At 45.7% G+C, this 22,447-nt stretch overlaps 1 protein-coding gene across 1 annotated transcript in view; it reads right to left on the reverse strand.

Annotated features, from left to right (window-relative positions):
• The window catches only part of Gcnt1 (glucosaminyl (N-acetyl) transferase 1), a 29,439-nt gene extending 19,626 nt beyond the window's left edge, over positions 1–9,813 (reverse strand). The window contains exon 1 of the mRNA XM_075973647.1: positions 9,705–9,813. The gene's annotated coding sequence lies outside the window, so the exon portion shown is untranslated. The remainder of the gene's footprint in view (positions 1–9,704) is intronic.
• Between the last annotated feature and the right edge of the window lie 12,634 nt (positions 9,814–22,447).

Here is a 22,447-nt window from a genome sequence, read left to right on the forward strand (position 1 = left end):
ATATGCAGATACTCTGACTTCTCTTGTCGATGTTGCAACTGCAGCGTGATACAGCACCAAGACTTCCTTCTGTATTCCTCACTATCAGCTACAGCTTGAAAACTTTCTCTTGAGGGTGCTCAGCAAGGAGAAGCAAGTGAATTTGATAACGAGGTTCTCTCGAGCCAGCCAGAGCAAGCCAGACCCAGCTGGAACCTTGGGAAGCAAGCCTGAAAACCCTTCCAGTCTCTGAACTGCAGGGTCTTCCTTCAGAACGTGTCATCCTATTTCTTTCACTGATTCATAAAAACATAAAATTGCACATTATCAATGAGATAGGAGGTCACAATATACATTGTGTAACATTAGCTTCTTTTACTAAAAGAAATAATAATTTGAGATGATTTAGTTTGGAAAATGATCATACGTCAAACCTTGGCGTTTTTAAGAACAAGTGAACTAAACCAAGTGTGGTTGGTGCGCACACACATACAACCCCAGCACTCTTAGGATCATTGCAAATTCAAGGCATGGCTGGTCTATAAGACCCTGGCTGGAACACAACCACTCTCCCCACCCCCCACTGCCACCTCCAAGAAGCAAAAGGAGGAAGTGGGGCTGGAAAGAAGCCTTGCTAAACAAATGCAAAGCACTGGCTGCTCTTCCAGCGAACCCAAGATGGATTCCTAGGACCCACATGGTGGCTCACAACCATTTGTAATTCTTGTCCTAGGGGATCCAATGCCTTCTTCTGGTCCCGTTGGGCACCAAGAACGCATATGCTGCATAGACATGTATGCAGGCAAAACACAGATACACATAAAAATATTTTTAACATGAACTAATTTATAACATGATTATACTGTTTTTAACACACCTTGTCTAATCTTTTTGTTTGTTTAGTTTTGAGACTAGGTGTAGCTATGTAAAGCAGGCTAGGCTCAAACTCCCAACAAGCAGAGGCAAGAGGAGGGCATGGTGGGGAGGGTCTTCTATCACTCTTGGTCTTGCTGCCTGGGACAAGGTCTCTTGGTGACACAGAAACTCATTGAGTGTGTCAAGAACAAGTGTTCTTAACCATTGAGTGAACTCTACAGATTTGTGGTTTTTGCTGCTGTTTATTTGTTTTGGTGGGGAGTTATTTATCTATTTACCTATCTATTTATCTGTCTGTCTACCTACCTATTTATTTCTGAGCCAGGGTTTTTCTGTGTAGCCCTGGAACACACTCTAGACCAGGATGTCCTCAAAATGATAGACACATGCCTGCCTCTGCCTCTGAAATGCTGGGATTAAAGGCCTGAGCCACTACTATCTGTAATGGTTTGTCCTGTCCCTTTAAGAGACAAGCCTTGCCCACTCTCCCGCCAGGGTAGCTGATCTTCAGCTTCCAGCCTGAGTCTTTTCCCTTTCCATTTCTCCCTCTCTCCCTTCTCCCCACCTCTCTGTTTCTCTCTCTCTCTCTCTTCATGGCGTGCCTATCCATGTCACTTACCCGTCATGTAGCTTTCTGCCTGGGACTTGCTGCTCCTTGTGGTCCGCTACCCACTGCTGCCACCCAGGGAACGGTACAGTTTTATTTTTAACATAACACTATCCAGCAATGATTTTTATTTTTGTTTTTGTTTTAATCCTACATTTTTGGCCATAGTTTGTATTTTTAGGGAGTCTAGAAGTTTGTTGTTCCATTCTATGTAATTTACTTCAAATATATTTCATCATGAGGTCCCGGGTTTGATACCCAGTGCTGCATAAAAGTATACACACACACACACATGCACTCACGCACACACATACACACATATATGCACAAACACTCACATTCACACACGCACAGACTGTAAGACAAACAAGTGTAGGCTTTCATCTAGAACCTGTTTTATGTGGGGGACTAAGAACCTCATATGGTTTTCAGAAAAGACCACACAGTAGCTACAGGGAGGCTTCCTGAGCCATGCCAACGGCTCTATTAATCAGAGAAAGGAGTCAGCACCACACCCGCTCCGTGAATTGTCTTACTTAGCATAAAAAATTGAAGCCTAGGCTCCAACTCTGTTGAAAGATTAGTCTTACTCACCCTCAGTTTGACCTTTACCTCCCAGCAACACAACAAGCAAACAAACCTGGCAAGCCCAAGGCAGGGCCTAAGGCGCATTCCTATGTCCAGTGGCTGATTCCAGAAAATTCTTGGCCACCTGACTCCAGCTGAATCCTGCAGCTGACCGTTCACAGAAGGCTTACACTACACGATGATACAGCACTGGCCTGAGACTCGCTTCTCAGTGTTCGCCTTCACCTTTTCTCACACAGCTGCCCAGGGAGCCAGAGCTCTCAACAACAGCACGTGACCACGAGACAAAAGTGTCGTCTGATAGAATAAGAAACCACACCGCCAGGTGTTTAAGTCATTATAGCACTGCCACATGTTTAAATGGGAAATTTTATTTTACTTTTGGGCAGCGCTAGGAATTAAACCCAGTCTTCCACATACTGGGCAAGCATTACATTGAACTATATCGCCCCACCCCGTAAATACACTCTAATTAACAAATAATTGTAGTTATGAGTACAATGAGATACATGTGATATATAAATGCAACATATATACATACACATAGTCTATATTCATATTCCAGGAGAAGCCAGACACTGTATCCATCTTCACAATCTGAGTATTAGACATGTGAATGTTCACATGTGTGGGCAGGTGCACAGACATGTACCTGCATGTGCACATGGAGACCAGAGGCCAACATCAGATGTCTTCCAGTCATTCCCCAGCTTATCTTCTGAGGCAGAGTATCTCACTGAACCTCAAGTACACAGATTCTGTCCAGCAAGCTTCTAGGGCCCCCTAATTCCTCCCCACCTCCGTCTCCACTGCTAAGATTATAAATTTGAGGCATCAAACTGGTGAAATACTTTGATCAGTAAAGTTCTTGCTCAGGAAGCATGAAGACCCGACTTCCACCCCCAGAACCCATGTTAAGAAAAAGAACAAGAGGAGGAGGAGGACGCTAACCACAGTGGCACACATTTGTAATCTCAGTACTGAAAAGAGACACAGGCGGGACTCCAGGACTCCCTGGACAGCTGGCTGAGTCAAATCTAACCTAGGCTTATTTCGGTCAATAAACAAACCTCGTCTCAAAAATTTAAGGGTAACGCTTCTGAGGAATGACACACAAGGTCATCCTTTGGCAACCTTGGCAGAATTGGTAAGACTAAGACCCGCCCATGGTCAGGTGTTGCTGACAGTCGTCACCCGGGCACGAAGGGAATGGCAGAAAGCAGAGCTCTATGTGGGGCACAGACTCAGCTCCAAAGGCCACCACAGCTCTCAGTCAGAGATCTCTACTCATAGGGAGTCAAAAAAGAAGTCAGTGAGTTTACTAAAGGGGATTTTGATTAAGAACTTATGCACAGGAGTTAATCAAAAGAGGAACACTTGGGGGACCAGTACAGTACATCCAGGTTGGGTGTAGGTTTCTTAAGGGAGGGTGGTGCTTTCTCGTCTTTACGGCGGCGGTAAACAAGACGTTGGCTGGTTTGGAAGTAGCCAAGTGGTTGCTGAGGAATTTAAGTGAGGCTATAGAATGGTTCCTAAGCAGCGGATGACAGAGTAAAACCCCAGGTCAGCAGGATCACGTGGGAGGCTAAGATGTTTACACTGTAAACAAAAGCCTATCAGTCATCTAGAAGTTTCCCTGGGGTGAGGCTACACCCAAGGTCCAGAAAGGAGTGAGGCCACTCTCCAGCTCACCCACATTTCTTATACGACCCCCCTTACTCATATTCCCAATGACTCACCAAGACAGACTTAGGCAGAAGGCTTTTAGTCCACCATTGCCCCATCTGCTGAATAGACTTTCTGTTCACGTCCCAGGAAAAAGGAACTCAATAGTTTTCATGAAGCTCAGTCATGAACCTTGGCACTAGAAATACTCCAACAGGCTGGACTGTAGCACTGGAGAGTGTGCTTGTCTTTCAGAGGTCCAGTCTCTAGCACAGCAAAATTAAACGTATTTAAAAAAAACCCCACCAGTTCAGAAACAAATAACCTCAGCTAATGGTCTTGTTCCTTCCTTTCCAGAAAAGTGAAAGAAAAGTGAATCCCAAATATTAAGTGTCTTCACGCATCCTCTCCCTCCTGACACAGGCTGACTCTGCCCCTCAGTCCTTATCATCTGGAATTTGGGCCCACCCTCTATTTCCCTACTTTATTAGCCTCTTATCTACCTGATGGCTCCAGGAAGATGTAAACAAGTGCAGTGTCTCCCAGCTCCATTCCGACCAAACAAACAAAAAGCAACCAGAAACCACAGACCCCACGTTTCCTCCTACCCCATCTGTGTGCCGGGCTTCTTTAAGAACAGTAGCCTTCGCCGGCCTCCCTTCTCAAACAACGATCAAGAGGCCTCCCTTCTCAAACAATGATCAGGAGCTGCAGGGACAGACTGGTTCTCTCTTCACTCCAGCCTTTCTTTCCAGGCTTTCCTGCGCAGCGACTGTTTCCATGCCAGGGGTCACAGGCATTTCCATCCCAGATCCTTCTAGTCCCCATCTCCTCAGCAACTTTGGTTGTCTCTCCCACAAGCAAAGCGTTTCCCAAAGGGAATTAGCTCCCTTCCCCCACCTGGTGCCAACCTCACTGTGCTCCCCACCCCAGTGCTCTCCAACACCATAAATGCTTTCCCCATCCCTATCCCACTCAGCCGTTCGTGCCAGAAACTTCTGGACCATCCTTGCTACCTCCCCGTCAACAGGATTAGTTAACCACCACTATCCAGATTTGAACTACAAACTAAATCTCAGCTATCAAATTTAATTCACCACACCATCCCTGGGCCACTGTAGGGGCGTGGGGTGGCACTGTTTGCTAAGAGCCACTCTCCTACCCTGGGTGGCTGCACACGACTGCACAGGCTGTACCACGTGACTGGCTGAGGAGCCAAAGCCTTCGGTGCTGCTCTCCATGGGGGTAAAAAGCAAGCAGTCTTCTACTGTGCAAAGAATGGTCTGGGAGTTTGCACAGTTGCAGTACAATCATTTAAAAACTAAAGAAGCGCTCATTGCTCATATCAAACCCTTGAGTGGGTATCTAGCGTAAAATACAAATGGCCCCAAGGCCACTTTTCCTCTTGAGCTCAACACTTTTTTTCCCTACAATTCTATCTCCTAACTTACCCAGTTGCTTTTCAGTCACCTTTTGGGTATGTGAACTATTGAACACATTTTACATTGAAGGAAACCTTCCAGGCTTCCCCCAAAGCAAAACTTGGCTGTCTCATTCTCTAGGCACCAGACCAAAGGGTGCATAAATGCAGAGACAAAAAGCAGAGACATTCATTCCATCTTGGTGACAGCTGTAGCCCCAGGGCCAGCAGCGCCTGGCTGGCTCAGTGAACAGCTGTTTGGTGAAGGCCCGAGTGAGCAAGCAGTACAGGTCCCCAGGACCCCAAGGAATGAGGGCTACTGCTTAACGATAGAAAAGCTCATCACCGTAGGGTTTCTTGGGAAATTTGTTTTCTTTTTTTCTTTGTTTGTTCGTTTTGGGTTTTATTTGAGACAGGGCTTCTCTGTGTACCCGACTGTCCTGGAACTCACTTTGTAGACAAAGCGGGCCTTGAACTCTGCTAAAATGAAAGACATGAGCCACCACTGCCCGGATAAAATTTCTTTATTGGAAGTAAAAGTTATGGATCAGTGATGGAGAAACTCCACGTGGGTTGGGGACGAAGTCTGGGCAGAGGAATGCTGGCTTAGTTGGAGCAGGGCCCTGGGTTTGAACCCACTTGGCACAAAGGGAAAAAAAGAAAGAAAGAAAACTCCAGTGTTTGGTGGTGGCAGCATTTCACCTGGGTGGAGTCACTCTCTTCCTCTTTGCTATGGACGGAGAGCTCAATGGAGCCAGGTTCCCAGGTGCACAGCGTGCGCATCCAATCCCATGGGCCCCTGGCATGTTGGCTTCATACTCTGCTCCTACCAGCCTAAAACTCTTATGTTTGAAACCAATAAACGAACAAAATCTCAACCTATGCAGCTGGTCCTAGGTTTTATAAATTACTTTGATTTCTGAAGGGCCCAATTACAACAAACTCATGGCTAAAAATGCACTTTTGCGGAGCTGGGTGTGCTTTCACCTCTCTGAACTTAGGCCCGATAAAGGGTGACATCTCTTCCTCCTTCAGTGACTGCCTGTGTTTCATGGCGCTCTTTTTCATTAGCTTTTGGTTTCTTAGACTGCAGAAGTGCACAGAATGCTGTTAGCTAAAGACTGGAATCTTTTCTACCATATGGGGCCTCAGGATTGAACTCAGGCAGGTAGGCTTGACAGCAGGTGTCTCTACCTGCTGGGCCATCTCCTTGGCTTTATTTGCATGGAGTCTCAGCATTAGAATTTTTGCTCGGGTCTTGCTGTGGGTATTGTTTGCTTGTTGAGGGAGGGGCTCTATGCAGACCAGGGTAGCCTTGAACCATTAATCCTTCTATTCCAGCTCTTGAGTACTAGGGTTAAAGGACTGCCTGGAAAATTGGGACCGACCCTACAGGAGGTCAAAGTTTCCTAACAATATGCAAGGTCAGTTCATGCTTCATTAACTTAAAAAAACTGAAAGAAACATCGAGTATACTAAAAGAAAAAAAATCAAAATTAATTTAATATTCCTTTTTTAAAGATTTATTTCTTTTCTTTTTTCTTTGTTTTTTTTTTTTTTTTTTTTTTTTTTTGGTTTGAGACAGGGTTTCTCAGTAGCTTTGGAGCCTGTCCTGGAACTCACTCTTCTAGACCACACTGGCCTCGAACTCAGAGATTCACCTGCCTCTGCCTCCGAGTGCTGGGATTAAAGGCGTGCGCCACCTCTGCCCAGCCAAGATTTATTTATTTTCTAACGTGTATGTGCTTGTGCATGCAGATAACCAAGGAAACCTAAAGAGCGTGCTGACCCCTGGAGCTGGCATTACAGTCAATCGTGAGTGGTCCAGCATGGGTTCCGGAAAGTAAATTCTGGTTCTCTGTAAGAGGTGCAAGTGCTCTTAACCCCTGAGCACCGACTCTATAGCCCCCAGTATTCCTCTCTAGTTTTATATTTCTAATTCCAAGTTTTACAATGGTATTAATACCTGAAATTTCTGTGGCAATAAAATTTGGCAAGGCACACAAGCCGTTCACATGGAATGATAACTCTGGTCTTTGTAATAAAAATGTCTTAAAATTCAAGGCATTTTAACTTACTGATAGCTTCTCTTGACAGGAAATACTTAACCAATATTTCATTGACAGCTAGAACATTTCATATATAGGCCTACTTTCATTCTCAGTAGGGGGACTTTGCTCCCTCCCTCCCCTGGAAATCCTTGGCAATGTCTGAAGCGCTCTGACATTATTGTCACTGGATCATGGGAGGGACTTTTGTCACCCAGAGGGTACAGGAATACTCATCAGAGTCCTATAAAATACATAAGGATGTCCTACTGAGTAGTAGGGCCTTGGACTTTTCACAGGGCAGGGTGAATGACTCTTTCTTAGGATTGCCGGGGTGGGGTGGGAGGGAGGGTGGAGGGAGAGGGAGGGAAGTGGGGGAGGGGAGGGAACGGAAATTTGGATTGGTATTTTTTTAAGTAATAATAATAAAAAAACCAATAAACAAAGAAAAAAAAAGCAAGGATTCCCCTACCACAGAAGCCATCTGGCCAAGGGCTAGGCTCAGATGGCAAGAGTACTTGCCTGCCAGGAATAAAGCTGGGTTTGGTCCCCAACACTGCATAGGGTGCTTGGTGGAGCTGGCCTGTAATTCTAGCTCCTGGGCAGGATTAGAAGTTCAAGGTCATTTTCTGCTCCACAGTCAGACGTGGCTTGCACAGAACCTATCAGAAAATGAAATCTCTCTGGCCAAAAAATGTCAACAGGGCTATAAACACATAGAACATTTGTCTCTGAAGGAAACCTGACAGCATCAAGCAGCACCTCTGGTGTCAAAGCTAGAACATACAGTCTGCACAAGAACATACACCTGATTGGCAACAGTTGTCACCTGGGAGCATTCTTCCCGGCAGAGTTGGGTCTCTGACATCCTCATTAATAAATATGAATATTAAAAACAATGGCAGGGACCCTTAACTGTTCCCATAAACCACAACATTACTCAGCGCAGCTCAAATACTACAAACTTCATAGCCAACAGCATTTGAGCAGAGCTCCCAGCACTCTGGAGGTCGATCCAGACTTTGAGGCCAGCCTGGGCTATACACAGTAAGACCCTGTCCAAACAAAGAAACAAACAGAAAAGAGCATCTTGCCTTCAGAAAAGACAGTTTCCAACAGCACTGTTTCCACACCTAATTTTCTAATTGGCCGTTTCTAAGAAAGCAAGATTTTTCCAAAATACCATCTTTAAAGCCTGAAAAATAAAGGAAGGGGGGTGGGTGGGAGGGAGGGAGAAGCAGAAATACCTGTAGTTTCCCACCCTTCCAGAACTGAAACCTGCTCCCAGTCCTCCTGCGGGGTGGGGCTGTCTGGGACCACCTAAGCTACTAACAGGTAATTTACGCTGATCTTTAAAAACCATTTACTCCTCCTCTTCCCTTCTAGAAGACAAACCTGCCTTTCAGGACAGCTCTAAATGGGGGCAGCAGGCCAGAGGAAGAAACCATATTGCTCCCCCCCAACTACTCACCAAATTCAGGTCACAGCCCCACCCACCTGCCTTCTCAAGTCAACGCACCAGTGCTCTGTTGGAACACTGTATCTCCTCCTAATTTGCCTCTGGTTCCATTAGTAACAAAACAGCTCTCTTCTGGGGTGAAAAGGCAGGGTAAAGAATGCTCATCAATCTGAGACAGTTTTTGCAGAACCAAGTCTGATCTACAGGCGACTCCTTTACAGTGGAACTTAGGAAGAAACTTAACGGGCACGTGGCAGGGCGCGCGCGCGGAGGGGGGGGCACTTTTTATTCAGCATTGAAAGATCTGAGACTGGGGAAAGCTGTGAGCAGAGGTGAGCTTTTTAAGCGCTGGTCTTTAACCTTGGTAGGCAGAGGCAGGCAAATCTTTTTGAGTTCGAAGCCATCAAAAAAGGAAAGAAGGAAGGAAAAGAAAGAACACATAATCCTCCAAGAAAGAAAGAAAAGAAAAAGAAAACGAACACATAATAAACCCCCCAAAAAATAAAAACAAAGAAACTACGGAACTAACGTATCTAAGAATTACCTATTTTCCTAACAAACCCGCAGCCCGAAGAACAACTCAAAAAGAAGAGCAGAGACTGCTAGAACCCTAGACGAGCCGGCAGGCATTCTCTGCCCCATCTCCGGCTGGCTTCTCGGTCGGAGCTCTAACAGAGGTCACAACGCCTCTTCGCTGGGCTGCGGTTTTAAGAAGTTTAAGTCCCTGGAGCCTAAGACACCGCTGTTTTAACTATTCGCTTCTTACCTTCCACGCCTGCAGCCAACCCCGATTTCTAAGCCCCCACTCATTACACGGGTCCGGGAAAAAGGTCAGAAAGTGACTTCCAGATGCCACAGTGTAAGGGCTTCCCACCAACGGACCGAAAGGAGGGTGGGAAGAGGACGCCTGCTCCATCCCAGCCCGGGGCACCCAGACCGACCAAGCGCCCTCTCTCCCGGTATCAGCTCCACTCCCTCCCCCGGCAGAGCCGTCCAGCCCGGGTAACTCCCGCTTGGTCCAGATCTGCCCGGTTACACGGCCACTGGCCGGGGCTAGGTTACCTGGAGCCTGTGCCTGCTGGGCCAACGAAGCTCGGCTGAATCGGCTCGCAAAGCGGATCCTGGCGCGCTCAGCCCGCGATGCTCCGAACCTCCAGGCCGGCGCCACGCCCTCGGACCCGCCCTCGAGACCACGCCCCCGAGCCCACCCTTGAGACCACGCCCCTGGTCCCGCTTCTCCCACCTGCGGTCCCGGCTCGAGGTGAGGGCGCCCTCTGGGCGCTGCAGTGGTTCCGGAAGATGGCTAGGACCCAAACTTCCTCTGGCTTCCTAGAATTTCTTGGTTTACTGTGCCAAGTAGGACCAGGTACCTGAAAGGGATCTTTTAAATACTTTTATGTCTGCTTCTTCTGCCGCAGGAAATGTGCCGACTGGTGTCATGTCTGATTTTAAAAATAATTAAAAAAAAAAAAAGTTCAAATTTGCCAACGAGTTGGTTTATGGTGCATAAAGTTCAGAGATGCTCATACCTTATCATTTTCTAGATAAGCCTTGAAGCACATTTTGCATCAGAAACATAGACGGACATGTTTGCGTCACCATAATGTCACAATTTATTGAATAACCACTAAATTCACCAGCAAGGTCAGTTCTTTTCGAATGCAACGTGCCAAGTAATCGTGATTTTCCTTGAAAGCTACACCTTCACCAGTAGTATTAACTCTCACTTCACACGCTATACTTTACACAATAAAACACAAATATGCAGGTTACAGAAACTGAGAGTTTGCAAGCAGGTGGGCCGTAGGTGGGCTCTTGTATCGGGTGAGCAAGTCTGGTATCCCTCAAGGGTAGGTTGTCATTATTCATGGGCGTGTGAAGAGCAAGGCTGGATTGGCTTGGAAGCACCAGTCTGCAGTTCGCCCTCTTGGGCTGTAGATCTGAAGAGTTTATACCAGTATCCTGAGGAGTGCCTTCTACAAGGTCACACAAGTTGAATGGAAACCAACAATAGCTACTGAGTGAGACAAGAGCACACCAGTTCACGTCAATTGCAGCCCCCTGCGTCCTTTCTGCTAAGCCCAGGGGTCCTTTCTGCTAAGCCTTTCCTTTTCTATGCTGGGGGCTAGTGCTTGGAGGATCCCTTTGTTTGCTTTCTCCCTGTTCCCTGGACCAGCCCTTCCCTGAAGCCTTACTGGGGTAAAGCAACAACAGCCTTGGCAACCTGCAGAAACAATGACCTAGGTGTTAATGTTAATCCTTAATCTTCAGGAAGGACAATCTTGCCCCTTTCCCTAAGAGATTCCCCTCCAGTGACAGTCTTACAAGCTCTTGCTTTAATTTTATGCATAAGAGGTAATGCCATTGCGCATCATTTAAAAGTTTTATTCTATTATTATTATTTTATTCCTATGGATGTTTTGCCTGCCGGTATGTGTATGCACTACAGGCATGCAGTGTCCGCTGAGGCTAGAAGAGGGCATCGATGCTCTCAAATTGAAGCTACAGTTGGTAGTGAGTGGCCATGAGGGTTGGGGGAATTGAACTGAGATCCTCTGGAAGAGCAGCCACCTTTCCAGCTCCTGTTGCAAGGCATTATGTGCCCAGGTCTAGAACGGAAAGAGGACATGAAAAGCAACTGCAATTTCTTTTCTCCATCTATCCCTAATCCACTTGTCCCTTTTCTAGACAACAAAGGGACAAGGTAATATTTTTTCTTTTTCTTAAATATTTATTTGCATTTTATGTGCATTGATGTTTGACCTGTGTGGATATCTGTGTGGAAGTGTCAGATCCCCTTGAACTGGAGTTAGAGACAGTTGTGAGCAGTCATGTGGATGCTGGGAATTGAACCCTGGTCCTCTGAAACAGCAGCCAGGGCTCTTAACCGCTGAGTCATCTCTCTAGCCCAATGCTTTTAAATTCCTTTTGTAAAGTCATTGTAAAAGTAAAAGCACCATGAAGTCTTATAATGCATTATAGAATGTCACAATGTCACTCGAAGCTAAGTCTGTCACTTGTCTTCGGGAGAATAAACTGTTCTCCATCCTCACTGAACTGGCTTGTTCTTCCTAGGAGTTCTTCAAGTAGGTTCTTTTTTCTGTTTGGTTTCACTGTCTGTCTGTTTGGCTTGGGTTTGGGCTCTATAGTGGAAACCAGGGATTCACACATGCGAAGCAAATGCTCTGGAAACTGAGCTGCACCACCAGCCCCTGTCCCTCTAACTTTAATGTGTATTGTCAGCTTTTAGACTAAGCCTTGTGTGAAGCTTCAGGTACTTGCTGCTCTTGCAGAGGATTCAGAGTTGGTTTCCAGCACCCACATGAAAGCGCATAATCACCTGAAACTCCAGTTTCGGGAGTGCTAGTACCCTGTTCTGGCCTCCATGGGCACCAGACGAACAGGATGCACATAGATACATGCGGGCAAATACTCATAAAAAAAATGAATCATTAAAAATAAAAAAAAGGAAGAGTACATTTTGTTTTCCAGTTGGATGTAGTACAACATGCATGGAATCGTTTGCCTTTAAATGCAGCCATAACACATGTACACCAGACTACGCTAGAGTTTCCGGATTGGAGTATTGGGATGTATGAATCAGGACCTGGTCAGAAAACAGAAATCAAAGTTGTTTGTTTTTCCAGAATTCAAGGAATTGCTGGAAGAGCTAGAGAGTTGGAAAGAGACAACGGAAACACTGCTGAGGCAAAGGGACTTAACTGCAGGCAGCAGCTGCCACTCAGCTAGGTACAGGGAAACCCTGGGAGACAGGGGTTCAGACCCCTGAGGAGGGCGTAATCTCACACTGGGGCCTTATTTCTGAAGGTCAGCCTTGGGGCTGGGTACAGAGGTGGATTAGATCCTACAGATCAGGACAAGTCCCTGCAGCCAGGAAGACACACAATCTGCTAGTACCATGAGGAAGAGCAAGCAAACAGGGTGGATTGCTTTTGCTCCCGCAGCCTTCCATCTGGGAAAACCTTCTAGAAAACACGGTTTACTGAGTCTAGCCCAGTGCAGAAGGGTGAGCTTCCAAGCTATTTTAATAAGCATCAGAAACCAACTCCCTATCACAAACTCCAGCTGTCCTAATATTGGTGCAAAGGGTGTGTAGTAGACACAACTGTCGTACTAAATACAGCATCAGTGATATATTTGTAAATGATTGAAACAATACTTTAAACGTATATATTAATTTTATGTGTAAGAGTGTTTTGCCTGCAATCTGTGTACCATGCGAGTACTCAGTGCCCACAAAGGCCAGAAGAAGTCATCAAATCCCCCAGGGACTGGAGTGACAAACAGTTGTGAGCATCTGTGTGGGTGCTGCGACTCAAACAGAGGTCCCCTGGTGTTGTATAGTAAAACTTTTCCTGGCAAGATGCAGCACACAAGTCTACACACCCCATAAAGGGAGCCCATTACAGATCAAAATACAGACACCACCAAAGTCCAACGTGGAGAGCCAATGAGTTTTACTGGGGTTACTTACAGGAATATGGGTGAGGGTTTATTTACAGTAGCAGAAATGACTCAAAGACAGATGCACCACCAAAGGCCATCCCAGCATGGTGACAGCCCACAGAAGCTGGGAAGCTGGAGGACGCTATGGAGCCTGCAGGCAGCTCAACAGGCTGGAGAGAGTCCTTTTCAGATGCTTCAGTTGGTCTAAACCTCTTCCAGGCAGCTGGTCCGTTCTCAAGAATCTTTGCAGCTCAGCTTCCTTGTTTGAGAGGAACCCTCAACTTTTATCGCTCACTCTCGCAGGGGCTTTGTGAATCTGGTCAGTTTCAGAGACTTCCTGAAGCAGTTTTGAGTTGTGTAGTTGGGATCTGGGATCACACAATAATGGGGACAGACCACCAAAGTTTATTAAACCAGAAGCAAACTTTATTTCAGAAAAAGGAAAAAAAAATCACCATGGGGCTCACAAAGCTTATCAGCTATGGTTATGACCATAGCCAGAAATTAAGCTTCTGTAGCTGCGGCAATTGGGGGCTGGTTTTGGCCTCCTCTTATTGTAAAATCAAGCACCAGGTGTGGCTGGAAGAACTTTTACAACCTTGAGGTCAGGCTTAAAGTCATATTACATTTTAAGTTTTACAACTTACGGTTATAGACGTTAGAATGTTAACTTAGGATGTTTGTGAGTGCCTGTGGCTGACACAGTCACTTTTCACTGTCTAGGGTCACTTGGGGGACAATTAAAATTTAAGGGAATATAAGCAGAGAGTCCCATAGAGGCAATAGTTAGAAGCTAACCTTTGTCCCCAGTACCTGCCTAGCTAGAAAGCTGTGAGGCAGGAGACAATTGTTAAAAGTTTACTTCTGTACGCAGTGGCTGCCAGGATGTCTGCTCTTAAGGCAGAAAGTGTTTGTTAAGGGTTAACTGTGACAGACAGCTTTCTTTCTTTTTCTCCTAAAATGTATTTGGGCTTACAACTTTATATTTCTATATTCCTGGACCAGACACTTTATATCCTTTTCCTGGACTCTTTAGTGCGCCTTCCTGCTTAGGAGCTTCCCTGCAGGACGGACAATTTCATTCTCAGAGGAAACCAACTATTGCACAGCGACTAGATGAGCGGACGGTGCCCTTAACTGCTGAGCCATCTCTCCGCCCCAGTAAGAGCTTTTATAAATATCCCAAGAGAACTGTAGTATATGCAATGCACTAAATTAAAGGGTATCCTCGTGAGCTATGTCGGAGACACAGGAGGACATTTTTGCCCCTTTCCTCCATGTCATAGTTTATTAAAAGGACATGAACTCAACAAACTAAGTCAGCTTCATTGGCTTTAATCCTCTACCCATTTATTTCTGATGTTCCTTGGGGTCCACAGCCATCAGCGACCACAACCTGTTTTATTTCGAGCTTACTTACTGACGTTGTTAATGTTGTATGTGTTGAGACATGGCTCCTCCTTGTACCCCCTTCGTTTCTAACTTCTGACCCAGAGGAAGAATGCACAGCAGGAAAAAAAGCAGGGCATGCAAGTAACCAAGGTTCTCTTCAGCAAGTGGGAAAGCTAGCGATTCCTCCAGAGCGAAGAGGACGGAAGAGGACCGGCATCCCTAACAGAGTGCGATAGCGAAGGGCTGCCCCGCACGGGGCCTTGTGACTCCTGGTCAACTGTATCTCCTCCCCTAGATGACCCTTGGGGGCAGCCTGCAATGTGGTTTCCTTCCTGGAGAAAGCAAAAGCTTTCTGAGAAGCTGCCCTTACCCATAATTCAGTCCGTTATAATTATATGTATTAAAGGCGACAGTGTGTTTAAATGTGCAACTTCCCATAACGTTGAGAAACACTAGCAAAAAGAGTAACAGTGCCTTGCAGACTTCTTGGGGCTGGGGGTTGGGAGTGGGGTGTTCCTTGATGGTTTGAGCCTACCAAGACCAAAACCAACTTTGTTTTTCTCTCAGAGCCCTGTCTTTCTTCCTCTTTTCTGGGTCAGCTCCTAGCCAGCTGCAAGCCCGAATCTTTACCTCCCTCAGTGTTCCCAACTCCGCTGTTTTAACCATAAAATTCATTTTAAACCTAGCATTTGTTTTAAAGTTTTAGTTTTCTGCTTTTCACAAGATCACGCAGTTTTGTGCGGCTAAGGCATGAGAGAGGCTGCGTTGAAAGAGGAGGCAGAGGGCTGGTAGAGATGCGAGGGGATCATCTAAGTTTTGCAAGCCGGGGCTCAGGCCCGGGGTTATGCAGTGCATGCAGATCCGGGGGCAGCAGTCTTTGTGTGGCAGCCTGAGCAGGTCATGCAGGAGAAACCATGCTTTAACTGGAGTCCCGGGATGAACCGAGTTCCCTTGCCGTGGCAGTTTTCCTGGATAAAGTTCACAAGTGACCAGGTGGTGTCAGTGTGTTTGTTGTGTCTCGATCTTGCGGGGCTCCTTTTAGAGTGAGGGACAGATCTGGTGTGATTGAGAAGCATGTCTGTCTGAGGCTTTTGATATGAATCAACATATTCTTGTGTGTAATTACTTATCGGCACAGGTAAATTATTTGTCAGATTGTGACTCAGGGTTCAGATGGTAGTTGGATACTTGTATAAACAAGATGTAGTCATTCTACCTTGGCATCGATGGTCACAATAGAACAACGCAAGTCAAAACTGCTGCTGGGGAAAGTAACTCAAGGTTCTGCCCAAGCTGACAGCTACTAGTCTAGGGCAGCTCAGAGCTTCCCCTGTGTGCTCTCCTCAGGAGCTATGTGACCCACGCCTGCCCTCCTGAAAGCGGTGACGTTTAAAGAAATCGCGTCAGGCAGATTCCCCCTTCCTCAAGTGACTTAGGGAAGACCAATCGGTAACCCATTGCTTACTGATGACGCGGCCTCACACAGACCTCCAATTCTTATTCTCAAAAGTGGTGAACTGGTTCTCATATCCCTACTCACGGAACTGGTCAAAATGCTTTACTGGACGAGACTTCAGTCTGAGCTCTCTTCCAAGCCTTTGACTGTTTTGCCTGCCTGGAAAGAACTCTTCTTAGCCACTGTCTGGTCATACCTCCAGTTCAAGCCACTCCCTGGGACTGGTCCTTCCCAGCCTTGTTTAAAGGAACAGAGAAGAAGAAAGAAAGAAGAGAGAGGTTTTCAGAGGCTTTGTTTGCTTGTTGTTCTCTGGTTGGTTGGTGTTTTTTTTTTTTTTTTTTTTTTGAGACAGAGTTTCTCTGTTCTCTGTGTATCTCTGGCTGTCCTGGAACTTGCTCTGTAGACCAGGGTGGCCTTGAACTCACAGAGATCCACCTGTCTCTGCCTCCTGAGTGCTAGGATTAAGTGTACACGCTACCATCTCCTGGCTAAGAGTTTTTAACTCTTTTTACAAAAAAACACTCTTTTGTCGCCAATCTTACAAAACACTTCAGATCCTACAGTTGAAGCGCCACCCCCCCCCCCCCCATTAGATAAGCAAGCACCTGCTCCACCAGGTCTTAACTACCTTGCAGTTCTTTGATCTGTCTGAAGTCCTTCCCACCCCCTCCACGCCTCTGCTACCACTCCCAAGCTTTCCAAATCACAGCCCCTGATCACAAGCTCCCTGGGAAGTTAACCATGCTGTTTTAGTTTCATTTCTGAAATGAAACCGGAAAGCAACTTAGGGGGAAGAACCTTATGTGGTCAGGTTGCAGCTCGTCTGTCATTGAGGGAAGTTCAAGGCAAGAATTGAAACATCTAGTCCCAAATCACCTCCATAGTAGAGAGAAAAGGATGTGAAAATTTAATAGAAAATATTATGAGAATATAAATTTGTTAAATATAACGAATAACTATGCTTATGGGCTTTGTATTAACAGTAATTACATCTTGAAACACACCAACTTGAAGATATCTAAGGTCACTAGTTATCTTAAAATCCTTAGGCGTTTGGAAGCATTGCTCAAAGGGATAGTACTTTCTCTAGCACCCCTTACACGAAAAAGAGGCAGTAATAAAAACAGACAGACAGAAAACACTGGACTTATACACAATCAATTTAATTAATGGATACTCATTAACAACATGGAATCTTTCTAGGTCAGGTAGAGCACAGTGTAACTCTGTGTCTCAAGAAATAGAGAGAGCACATATCACTTCAATCTGCTAATAATGTGTTCACTGTTTACAGCTGAAAAGATGTGGTATATGGAGACCTATGGCTCCAGAAACCATGAGTCACGCCCTGGTAGCTCACGCCTCTGATGCCCAGCACTTTAGAAGATGAGGCAGGAGGGGTCAGTTTGAGAGGGGTTAGCTTGTGCTACACAGCTTGTGCTAAACAGCAAGATCCTGAATAAAAAACAAACAAGAACAGAATCATGAGCTGTCCATTCTCAGGCTTACCTGGGCGTCTTGAGCCTGCTGGAGTAGAACATTTTATAAGCACCTACGTGGTATAGTTTGCTTCTGCTGTTTGCGATTGCTGGAGCCAAAACCACCTCCAATCACATGGCTCCTACAACAAGGATTTATTTTCTCTCAGTTCCTTCGGTTGTTGCTTTCGCTGAGGATGGAATTCGGTAACTGTGCAAGCAGGCCTGCCGAGCGCTCTACAGCTGAGGCAAATTCCCAGAGTTGTTTTGTTTTTCTGAGACAGGGTTTCTGTAGCCAAGTTGGTCAGGGACTTCCTAGGCAAGCCTTAAAACGGGTCTCCACCCCGGAAATGCTGGGATTCCAGTGCCTAGCCCGCTCTTGGTTTCCTCAGAATCCTTGAGGCTAGAAGTCCCCGATCAAGGTGTCACAAGTGTGTGCTTCTGATTAGGCATTTCTCATTGATTCGCATATGCAAAAACTAATGTTCTAATGTTTCTTACTGCTTTCTTGTTTGTTATTTCTTTCTTCTTTGTTTTTTTAAAGATTTATTTAGTTATTATGCATACAACATTCCATGTATGCCCGCATGCCAGAGGAGGGCGCCAGATCTCCTTATAGATGGTTGTGAGCCACCATGTGGTTGCTGGGAATTGAACTCAGGACCTTTGGAAGAGCAGCCAGTGTGCTCTTAACCACTGAGCCATCTCTCCAGCCCCTGTTAGTTATTTCTTTAGACAAGTCCCCTTGCCCATATCCCAGGCTGTCTTTGATCTCACCGGGTAGCTCAAGTTGGCTTAAAGCCTGCCGTACCCTGGCCTCAGCTTCCTGAGTGCTGGGATCATAGGTATGCACTACCTTTTCTGGGCCCTAGAGCTTTTCTATTGCTGCATCTTGTTTTAATTATTCATACTTTTAAGATACTTGGCCACCCACCCTCAACAGAGGTCCAATTCATTTGCAGGAAGAACACCAGAAGGGGTCCTTGGGAGACTATGAGATCCTAACTTGCACCCGGCGGGCCTCAGAGATATTGGACAGAAAGGAGGAAAGAACAAGAGAAGTCACAGGACAGGTCACTACTCTTGCAGGAGGAAGCTCCCAGTACAACCACTCCCTGTTAGATTCTGCTGGAGATTGACAGGAAGAGAACTTTGTGACCACTGGAATTGGAATGTTGCAGATCCAGATCCAAAGTACCCTAGGCTATGAGTTCCCTTATTAATCACGCGCTGTCCACCTCTGTGTCTGACCCAGCATTTCAACTACCAGGAAAGCACGCATGTGCGCGCGTGCGTGTGCACACACACACAAACACACACACACACATACACAAACACACATACACACACACACACACACACAGTAACATACTTCAGAATTCTTTAGCAGGCCACTAGTTCCATCAACCCCACACTAAGAGCGTCACCAGGTAGCTCTGAGACCTGTAGCATGAATTTCCATTTGCTGTAGCCGGACTCTGTGATAGTTCCTCCAACATGATTTGATTTATGACTTTCCTTTGTTCTGTAACTATAAAGACATAACGAAACAGTCTCTATCTTTTTTTTTTTTTTTTTTTTTTGGTTTTCTGAGACAGGGTTTCTCTTTGGAGTCTGTCCTGGAATTAGCTCCAGTAGACCAGGCTGGCCTTGAACTCACAGAGATCCACCGGCCTCTGCCTCCTGAGTGCTGGGATTAAAGGCGCGCACCACCAGCGCCCAGGAATTAGTCTCTAATCTTGAATCAGTATTTGGGTTTATCTCTCCTACTCGCTGTTGTATCAACGGCCCTGACGAAAGGACTTTTTCTTCCTGAGACTGTCTCGCTGTGCACAACCTTGGTTGGCCTGGAACTCACTAGGTAGACCTTGAACTTAAGATATCTGCCTGCTTCTCATTAAAGACACGGGCCTGACCTATTTTGGGGGATTCTTACATTCTACATCTGGTGTGATTTATGGAGAAAATACACGCTGCTCCATTACTATCATTTGGAGGAAGCAGAAAGGGCTTCCTTTTGATATCACTTGAGGTTTCCTAGTTGGGCTACAAGCCCCTCCTGGCCCCAGAAAGGGCTCAGCTTCTCAAAGAGAAGTTGATGCTTTGGTTTCTGGTAGAAAGAGGAAGCACAGACTTTTCTTTGTTATTTCTTATTTGCTTCCAGTTCAAATTGCTCTACTGCCCAAGAGGTGGTGTTTTGGAGGTAGCACACTCAGATCTTTTACACATTGTTATTATTTTACTGTTATTTGTTATTGTCATTGTTGTTTCTGTTTGTTTTTCAAGACAGGGTCTCTCTGTACCTTTGGAGCCTGTCCTGGAATTCACGCTATAGATCAGGCTGGCCTCGAACTCACAGAGATCCACCTGTGTGTGCTGGAATTAAAGGTGTGCACCACCACTGCCCAGCTGTTGTTGGATTTTGAGGCAGTCCTGGAACTTGCTCTGTAGACCAAGCTGACTTCAAACTCAGAGACCTGCCTGCGTCAAGTCTCTGCCTCTATTGGGATTAAAGGCATGAGGCATGACTGACCACTGTCTTTCACACTCTTTAAAAAAGATATTTTCATTTAGAAAACACCAAATTAACAAATAATCCATAGCTAATTTTGTTATATTCTCCCCTCAAAATATCAAATGTTTGGCAATGAGAAGATGTCCATGAGGTTCGTCCCCAGCGACGATGAACTAAACTCACCACTCAAGATGAATAAGTTGTCTATGCCTACAGTGGACCATTTTAGTGAGAAACCAGTTAGCGTATAGATGTGGACAAATCTCTTAGAATTTATGTTGAGATTGAGACAAAAGCTGATGTTGAGTTTATTGTTTTTTGTGGAGAGGGCAGGTGGAGCTAAACTCAGATTGAATTTGAATTGAACTCATAATCTTCCTGTGTTGGCCTCCTGAGTGCTGGGATTACAGGTGTTTGACACAGCTATCCCTCTTCTGACCTCCGCAGGTACTAGGCACCTGTCATTTAGCATTCTTCAGACACCCACATCACAACTACCTGTAACTCCATCCAGTGTCCTTTCTCTACCCTCAGTCCCGTCTACAGAATGAGTCCCAGGACAAAGTATCATAGAGAAACCCTGTCTTGAACAAATTGATCCAGCTATAGTAATTGTTTAAAAAGTGTCCAGACTGGGGGAAGAGATGGTTTAGTGGTTAAGAGCATTGGCTGTTCTTCCTAAAGGTCCTGAGTTCAGTTCCCAGCAACCATATGGTGGCTCACAACCCTCCATATGAGGTCTGGTGCCCTCTTCTGGCCCGAAGGCATACATGCAGACAGAACACTGTATACATAACAAATAAATAACTCTGTTCTTTTTTTTTAAGTGACCAAACTGGAGCATGAAGTGTGGTAAGGGCGCCCTCTGCTGGTATCAGGCTCATCAACCACACACTCATCAAGCAGTCTGAAGATCAGATACTAGAAGTAAATGTTGAAATTTTACTCGATAGTACTATCTACCTAATAGAAACGGTTTTGCTTTGTGTCCTGGCTAGTTTTCATGTCAACTAGACACAAGCTAGAGCCATTGGAGAGGATGGAGTCTCAACTGAGAAAAATGCATCTATAAAATCCTGCTGTAGGGGGCTGGAGAGATGGCTCAGTGGTTAAGAGCATTGCCTGCTCTTCCAAAGGTCCTGAGTTCAATTCCCAGCAACCACATGGTGGCTCACAACCATCTGTAATGAGGTCTGGTGCCCTCTTCTGGCCTGCAGACATATACACAGACAGAATATTGTACACATAATAAATAAATATTTAAAAAAAATAAATAAAATCCTGCTGTAAGAAAGACTGTAGGGTGTTTTCCTTTTCTTTTTAATTTATTCTTCTCTTATATATTATGTACCAACCACAGTTGTCCCCCACTTTTCTTCTCCCAATCCCTCCCTTTCACCTCCCCTTTTCCCCTAGATTCGTTCAGGGATAGCAACCAAATATGGCTTATCAAGTTGCAAAAAGACTAGGTACAAATCTTCTTATCAAGGCTGGATGAGGCAACCCAGTAGGAGAAAAAGGGTCCCAAAAGCAGGAAAAAGAGTCAGAGACAGCATGTAGGCATTCTCTTACTTGGTGATTGATATGGGAGGACCCAGTTCATTGTTGGTGGTAGGCTGGTGGTCTTGGGTTCTGTAAGAAAGCAAGCTGAGCAAGTCATGGGGAACAAGCCAGTAGGCCACACTCCTTGCCCGGTGGGTAAGAGCACTGACTGTTTTTCCAGAGGACCAGGGTTCAATTCCCACATGGCAGCTCACAACTCAAAGTAACTCCAGTTCCAGGGGATCTGGCACCCTACACAGACATATATGCAGCAGAACACTAGATAATAAATAAATAAATCTTTATTTTATTTTATTTTTTGGTTTTTCGAGACAGGGTTTCTCTGTGGTTTTGGAGCCTGTCCTGGAACTAGCTCTTGTAGACCAGGCTGGTCTCGAACTCATAGAGATCCGCCTGCCTCTGCCTCCCAAGTGCTGGAATTAAAGGCGTGCGCCACCACCGCCTGGCTTTTTTTTGATTTTTTGAGACAAGGTTTCTCTGTAGCTTTTGGCCTGTCCTGGAACTAGCTCTTGTAGATAGACCAGGCTGGCCTCAAACTCGATTAAAGGTGTGTGCCACCACCACCCGGCCCCAAAAATAAATAAATCTAGAAAAAAAAAAGAATTAAACCTCCAAGAACCTTGCTCATGGCTAGGTTCAGCCTCCATCTCTTCCAGGCAGGCAAGCTTCCTGGGCCCTGTTGGATTCCATGAGATTCTTAAAAACCTCTCCTCCTGGTTGTGTCGACTTTGTCCTGGATAATCATTGGAGGTAGATTTGATTTTATTTTTGTTTTTCAAGACAGTCTCATTATGCAGCTCTGGCTGTCCTGGAACTTACTATGTAGGCCAGACTAGCCTCCGATTCACAGACATCTGCCTGCCTCTGCCTCCCAAGTTCTGGGATTAAAGGCGTGAACCACTACGCCCAATTTGGAGGTCTATTTTAAACTTCC

Source organism: Microtus pennsylvanicus, chromosome 5, assembly GCF_037038515.1.
Source record: "Microtus pennsylvanicus isolate mMicPen1 chromosome 5, mMicPen1.hap1, whole genome shotgun sequence".
Lineage (NCBI taxonomy): Eukaryota > Metazoa > Chordata > Mammalia > Rodentia > Cricetidae > Microtus > Microtus pennsylvanicus.